This window comes from Chlorocebus sabaeus, chromosome 20, assembly GCF_047675955.1.
Source record: "Chlorocebus sabaeus isolate Y175 chromosome 20, mChlSab1.0.hap1, whole genome shotgun sequence".
In the NCBI taxonomy this organism is placed as follows: Eukaryota; Metazoa; Chordata; class Mammalia; order Primates; family Cercopithecidae; genus Chlorocebus; species Chlorocebus sabaeus.
In genome coordinates, this window is record NC_132923.1 from 24,964,275 (window position 1) to 24,971,932 (window position 7,658).

The window sequence follows — 7,658 nt, forward strand, 5'->3', positions numbered from 1 at the left end:
TAAAACTGAAAGATTAGTGTTAAAATTTCAACTGCTACAATATTTAACTTAGTGCCTGTTTGCTTAATGTTTTATAATACAGCCAACGTGTCTAGAACAGAATGATCATACTGATAAAGGAATTTTAAAATGTCACTGAAAATACAGTGAATGAATTTACTCTCTGGATTACACATCTGACATATCTGAAATGTATATAGTCAGCAATAAGAGATTTCCACTACTAACTTACAGTCATATAAACTGCATTTGCGATATATCCAAATAGTTGTATTCAGTTCTTTGTGCCTCTTTTTATAGTTTTGTCTTTTCTAAAGACAAAAAACCAAACAAACAAAAAAGAAAACAGTTAAAAAAAGACAGCTAGACCACAGTCCTATCATGAACAAAATTATCTTTTACATCCAGAATAAGTGGGTACAGCACTGCACTGCAAAAAACCATGAATGAGTAGTAACATGTTATAGGTGTATACACCTAGGAGTTCAAGGTAAGGCACTTCAAGTTTTAATTAACCCAATAGTATCTTTTATTCATTTTTTTTGAGTTTAATATACTGCTATTCTTACGAAATATGGCCTAATTTAAATACATTCAGACACTAAAACATATGAATACATATTTAATTTTAAATTTGGTTAACTTTAACACTTTGAACCACTCTACCAGTATAAACTAAACAGGTTAGAGGTAAGAAACACTGGGAAAATTTGAGTGACTTATAAAGAAATTTTTTTTCAGATTTATCTAACCTAAATTTATATAGCCTAAGTAAATAAGTCATTAGTGCTTTTTAAAAAGCCATTACCTTGTCTACTGATTGGAGTTTATTTTATAAAACATTTAATTTTCCATGTGGATATCATGTACTTCTGAAAATTTTATTAAAAGAATTATTTTAAACCACTTATAAAAGCACATTATTTCCTGTTTCAACTCTACCTTAATAACCATACACAATTCCCTTTTTTTATTGGTGCACGTGTATATGCGTGTTTGTACCTTCTACCTCTAAAAGGTTTATTTTCAAGCGGAAATGAGAGCACGGCATGGTTCTCTGTTGAACTGCTTTGTTGATCAGAACCTCATGATAATGAACAAAGCTAAGCTTATAGGTTCAATACTCATCTGGATCATTTAACTTTGAAACAAAGTGCCCTCTTAACCAGTCATCTCACAACTGTGTGTAGGGGACTGAGAGAACGTGAATTATGCAGTGCAAATCTATACCACTATTACAAAAGTTTCAAAATGTAAATGAGCTAATATTGACATCATCTTTGTATATGAAAACCTGAAAAGCACATAAAAACGAATGCTTGTAATCCCCATACTTCATGCACACAATAAAAGAAAAAATGGACACTTCATCTGTCTCAGTAACATACTAAAGCTTAAATATTTTTGTTTAATGCTAATCTTTTTCACAAGATATGAATTTGGCATTAAGTAATGCAGCACTTACATGACATCAGAATAAGCAAAACATTCTTGGAAATAGGCCGTAACTCTTCTTACAAATGATTAGGTGTAATCAATTAATTGTTACAACCAATTAATTTGGAAAATGACATTATAAACAAGTAAACTTACATTCAATGTATCTCAATATTAAAATATAAATGCTTTACATTAGTTATTTTCATTAATCAACTAAAGAGAATTTTAGAACCACGAGATTAGAAATTATCTGAGGTTCAATGAACATTTACGGTGTCCCTATCACATGTCAGAAACAGAGCAAGGTGCTTTCAAGTAACTCAAGTGATTCAACACACTCCCTTGTACAGATGTCAAAGCTTCCCACCTATGTCAAATTAAGCCATCTAGGTTCCAGAACCAGAAATACTGGGCAAAGCCCTCACAATGGTATAGTTTTCTATCAAAACTGGTATCATCATCCCCTATAAACCAAATAAAATTTCAAGGTTGACCTATTTAACAAAAACAATAGTCTCAGCCACACGAGGCCAGCACTTTGGGAGGTCGAGGCAGGCGGATCATGAGGTCAGGAGTTCGAGACCAGCCTGACCAGCATGGTGAAACCCTGTCTCTACTAAAAAAAAATACAAAAATTAGTCGGGTGTGGTGGCACACACCTGTAATCCCAGCTACTCAGGAGGCTAAGGCAGGAGAATTCCTTGAACCTCGGAGACGGAGGTTGCAGTGAGCTGAGATCACATCACTGCACTCCAGCCTGGGTGACAGATCAAGACTCTGTCTCAAAAAAAAAAAAAAAGTCTCTTGAACAACTATAAAGAATTACAACAAAAAAAATTCAACTGTGAGTCTTCAACTAAGTACCTACACAATTTACTGCAAAGAACAAAACATGGGGCTGTCACAGCTATAAAATTCTAAAAATAGTACACAAAACAGAAATTAAACAAATTACAGATACCATTAAAAATCGCTTTGTTGCTGGCCACAGTGGCTCACACCTGTAATTCCAACACTTTTGAAGGCTAAGGTGGCCGGATCACCGGAGGTCAGGAGTTTGAGATCAGCCTGGCCAACATGGTGAAATCTCGTCTCTACTAACAATAAAAAAAAAGAAAAAATTAGCTGGGCGTGGTGGTGGGTACCTGTTATCCCAGTTACTCGGGAGGCTGAGACAGGAGAATCGCTTGAACCCAGGAGGCAGAGGTTGCAGTGAGCCAAGATTGCACCACTGCACATCAGGCTGGGTGACAGAGCAAGACTCTTCTTTTAATTTTTAAAAATATCCCTTTGTAAGGAAAAAAACAACTACCGACACGAAAATTTGGATGTCTAATCCCTATTTTATATAAAATATCATCAACCATACACTAAAGTTCATAGGTAACACTAAACACTGGCAAGATCTGGAGTAACTTAACTATTACAATACAAATCATGACAGACTGTGAAACCCCCTGAGGGCAGAGACCCTATCTAATTCATCTCTATATCCAAAAATTAGCACCCTGTAGTTAAATGTTGAAGAGAGGTAAGCTGACATCCGAACTTTAAATGTGAGCTGTTGAAATATTCAACTTAACAATCTGAAAGATCTCCTTTTATGACTGACATTGTTTTTCAAATGTTAAACAATAATGTCCAATGCAAGTATACCAGTGACATTACCATGAAACGTTTGTCAACAACTGTGGCTGTCAAAATTAGTATAACCTAGTCTTCAGAGTATAAGGTAGGGTAAGGAGATAGAAACAGTGGCAGGGAAGGGTAGTAAGGAAAGACTGAGACTGGTGCAGAGACCTGAAGGAAGTGAGGGATATATTACAGGCAGAGAGGACAACAAGTGCAGACACCTGAGTGTATTTTACCTTTTTGGGAACTAGGAGGCCAGTGTGGCTGGAGTACAGTAAGCAAGAGGAAAAGTAAAGGGGCTTGAGATTCAAGAAATAGCCGGGCCACTGTAAGGCTTGTAGGCCATGGTAAGAACTTTGGATTTTACCGCCGAGATGGGAAAACACTGGAGGGTTTTGAATAGAAGAAAGACTTGTTCTGAAGTTTGAGAGCATCATTGTAGGTGCTGTGTGGAAATCAACTTGGGGTGGAGGGGCAAGAGTGGAAGCTGGAAGATCAATCAGGAGATTAATAATCCTCATTTCTAACCTTTTTCAGTGACTGCAAAAGTGTGTATCTTTCTGCTGTTGGGCCAGTAGTTTCCTTTTCTTCCCATCTATTAAAATAACTAAACGAACATGTGCATATACAACATTTCCTTTCTTTTGGAATATTTCCTTGGGATTCATTTCCAGAAGGACTACAGGATCAACGTATATGAATATACTTGTCGTCTGGGGTATATTAAGTGTAGATACTGTCCTTCCCGAGGCCATACAAAGAGTGAACAAAGGCTTTTGAGTTAATATCTAACTGTATAACACTGAGGGATTCCATCTAGTTCACTTCTAAGACAGATGTTCATGGTTGGCTTCAGAGGGTCCCTAAAATTAATGCAAAATTTTGTGAATAAATGCCTATTAACTTTATTCTGGGAAGAGAGTTTATATATTTCATCATATTCTCAAAGGTGTCAGTGGCCTAGAAAAGGTTAAGAATTACTATTTTACAAACTGGAAACCGACTGCAATATCCTAATATAAGGTACCTCTCAAAAAGACAGAAGATTTAACACCTGGACTCATCTTTGTAATCATTCAATTCATTCAAAAAATACTGAACATATGATCCTCAATACCTAACAGCTAATCGTATCTGAAGTAGACCGTAATTTAAAACACCAAGGAAACTAGACAGGATTCACTGAAATATCACGCTACAAAAGAATATCGAACCATACAATTTCAACACAAAAATGTTACAGGAAAGCATAATAAAGACAGAAAGTCTGGGGCCTAATTTAACGCTTATTATGTCAAAGTATCACAGAAATAAATTACATCACAAGGAAAGAAAAACTACACATAGGCACGTCCACCCCCACACATTCTGACAGGAAACCCAAAGAAAGTTTCCAAATCCTGTTTCCAGCAGCATCTCTTCTGAGACGGCCCTTCATGCTTTTGACGGTAGGAGCCCCAAGTTAAATCTAAGAGCTGATGCTTTACTCTTACTGTAATAAAAACAGAACCATCATTCGCCACCTAAGGAGAAGAGTGGCCACCTGTAGGGCTGTGGCTCATTCACCTTCTGCTCTATTATTCTATTTCATTTTTTATACCTCCTCCCTTCAAAGAAGTAACAAAACTATTTTCCCTCCCAAAACAGAATACATTACTCCTCAACGGCAGTTCTTTTTCCAAGAGGTCAAAGGTTCCCTAAACTCTGGTTCTCAGCTCTATGAGGAGATCCCATTTTGTAGGCACAAATGTCTTCCTCTCATCTTCTCCCCGTAGCAGTAAATTACACAATTCGGCTGAAGACACTGTCCTTAACTTCCTGAGTAAGGGGGCAAGAGATACTCTCACCAACGCTAGTTTGAAGGATAACAAGAATCACACCGTGACCTCTTCCCTAACAAAATTCAGGGAAGAAGCAGAGACGCATGAAAAGTAACATTGAAAAGGCGAACACATGGTAAGCTACGGAAGACAGGGGGGTAAAGAAGGCGGGAAAGGGGCTGGAAGGTGGAGTGAGATGTAGATGTCAGCCCTATTCACTGCGGGAATAAAGGAAGGAAAGGGAGACCCTGAACCCTGACAGAAGTGAGCCCGGAGACTGCAACGCTCCAGTCTACCCGCACTTCTACAGCAGAGGACCCAGAATTCACCCAACCCTCCACCCCCCTTCCCCGCGTGTCCCCCCGCCCCTCCCTCCGGCCCAAAAGGGAGAGCTGGGTTTGAAGGAAGCTCTGACCCTAGACAGGGGACATGCAAGAGGAGGAAGGCAGCGATGTCCAACCTTCTACGTCTCTCAGGCAGTGAGGGACGAGGGCACCGTGTCTGGGGAGACGGCGAGGTAAATGGGCTTGTGCTATGACACCTCAGGGAGTTGAAGGGTGGGGGACACAATGTCCTCTTTCTCTCCCACAGCCGGCCGGGGCCCCTCCCGACGGTCTCCCGCAGGCCTACAGTCGACCGGGTCGGTCCGCGGGCGTGGCTGGCCCTGGTCCTGGCTGCGGCCGGGCCTCCCAGATCCCCGGCCCCTCCCGCCGGCCAGGCCCCCGGGCCGCCGCCCCGGACACCGATGGAACGCGGAGGAGGAAGGGGGAGCCAGGCGACTGACCGGCGACATGAGCCGCCTCACCCTCTGCTCGGCCGACCCGCGCCCCCCGCTCCCTCTGGGGCCGTCTGGGGCTCCCCGCCCCTCACTCACCCCCCCGGTCCAGCGCCTCCTCCACCTCCTCCACCTCCTCCTCCTCCTCCTCCTCCTCCTCCTCCCTCCTCTCGGCCGTGGCTCCGGCTCCGGCTCTGCTCGGCGACGGCGGCGGCGGCCTCGGGAGCGGCGGCGGCGCCTCCTCCAGAACGCGCACGCACGCAGCACGCAGGCCCCGCCCCCTGTTCTGCCCCGCCCCTCCGAGTTGGCGACAGCTGGGCTTCGGCCCCGCCTTCCCCGCGGCGTTCCGGAGTCAGCTTAAAGGAGCCGCGCACATAGGAGCCGGGAAAGCCTGGAACTACCGGGAAGGGGCGGGGAGTTTTAGCTTTGCATAGGGTGGGATGGGAGGTGGGCAAGACCGGAAAAAAAATGAGGAAGGGTCCAAAGATTCAGGAAGAGAATTTGGAGGGAACGCAATCATTCGACAAGCCCTAATTGAGCACCTGTTAGGTTCCAGGCGCTGTTGTCACTAAGCGCAGAGGGATAAAGCCATAGACAGGCAAATACCCTCTTGCAGCTCGCATGCTAGTGGAGTGGGAGAGGGAAGACAGACAACAAACAAGTGACAAAAATTGCAGGTAATGATAAGTGGTGTGGAGAAAAATAAAGCAGGGAATAGGGTGACTTTACACCTGGTGAGATACTGCCTCTCAAAGAAGACCTTTGAGCGCATACACACGGGATGAAGGAATAAGTCTTGCAAACATGCGGGCCAGGAGGAGAAATAGCCTTTCCAGGCTGAGAGAAAATCAGCCGTAAACCCAGAGGTGGGGATACGCTTGCCATGTTGCAGAAACAGTGAAAGGCCAGCATGGCTGAGCAGCGTCAGCCAGCCCGAGAGCAGTACCAGCTAGGCTCGGAGAGGCGTGCCAGTAGCCAGATCCAGTGAAGCCTGTGGGCCATTATAACAGCAACTGGAAACCATGAGAGAAGGGTGAGCCGAGGAATGACCGCATCTGATTCACATTGTTAAAAGTTAGTCTTGCTGATGTATGTAAAATACACAATGGGGAAGCACGGATGTCCTTGGGATACCAGTAAAGTAGCTTGGACTAACTAGCCTGGCAGCCACGGACAGGATGAGAAGAAGGCTATTTTATTTTATTTAGATACATTTTGATTGGAATGGATTTGGATTTGGGACATAGCGTGTGAAAGGACAAAAAGAAATCAGAGTTATTCTTAGGTTCGGGCCTGATGACTGAGTTAATGGCGGTGCCACTTAATGAAATGGAGGAGCAGATTTGGGGATGAGGAACTCCAGAGTCTTTTCTTACACGTTACGTTTAAGGTGCCTATTATACATCCAAATGGAGACGTTGAATAAACAATTGATATATGAGTCTAGAGAGACACATTTGGGATTCATTAGCACATAGATACTTTTTAAGTCTTAAGTCTAGTTAGGATCACATAGGGAGAGGAAGGAAAGGACGAAGAGGCACTCCAACACTTGAAAGGTAAGTAGAAAAGGAGGAGCTACCAGTCAGGGCAGGAACACCAGGAGAAGGTGAAGCGTTGGAAAACAAGAGAATTGTTTCAGGAAGGAGGGAGTGAAGAGTCTTATCAGATACTGCTGAAATTAGTAAGATAAGGAAAGAGAATTTGAACACTGGATGTGGCCTGATGAAGTTGCTGATGACCTTGAAAACAGTTTCAGTGGAGTCATAGGGGAGAAAGTCTGATTAGGGTATGTTAATAGGATAGGAGGTGAGGAAGAGAAAGTGTTCTAAACAGCTCTTGAGAGACTTTGCTGTGAAGGTGAAAAGGGCAGTAGCCAGAGAGGTACTTGAGATCAAGGGAGGGTATTTTAAGATGATAAATGCTTTTTCTCATTTCGGTATGCTGGAATGATTTTTTTTTTTTTTTTTTTTTTTTTTTTTTTTTTTGAG

General features: G+C 42.7%; 1 protein-coding gene across 2 annotated transcripts in view; it reads right to left on the reverse strand.

Annotated features, from left to right (window-relative positions):
• Positions 1-5,867, reverse strand: part of RAP1A (RAP1A, member of RAS oncogene family) — a 93,464-nt gene extending 87,597 nt beyond the window's left edge. Inside the window, exon 1 of one of the 2 annotated variants that reach the window (XM_073008486.1) lies at positions 5,767-5,867. The gene's annotated coding sequence lies outside the window, so the exon portion shown is untranslated. Of the gene's footprint in view, positions 1-5,352; positions 5,706-5,766 lie in introns of those variants that run through there. The other variant, XM_007977577.3, reaches the window with a different exon arrangement.
• Between the last annotated feature and the right edge of the window lie 1,791 nt (positions 5,868-7,658).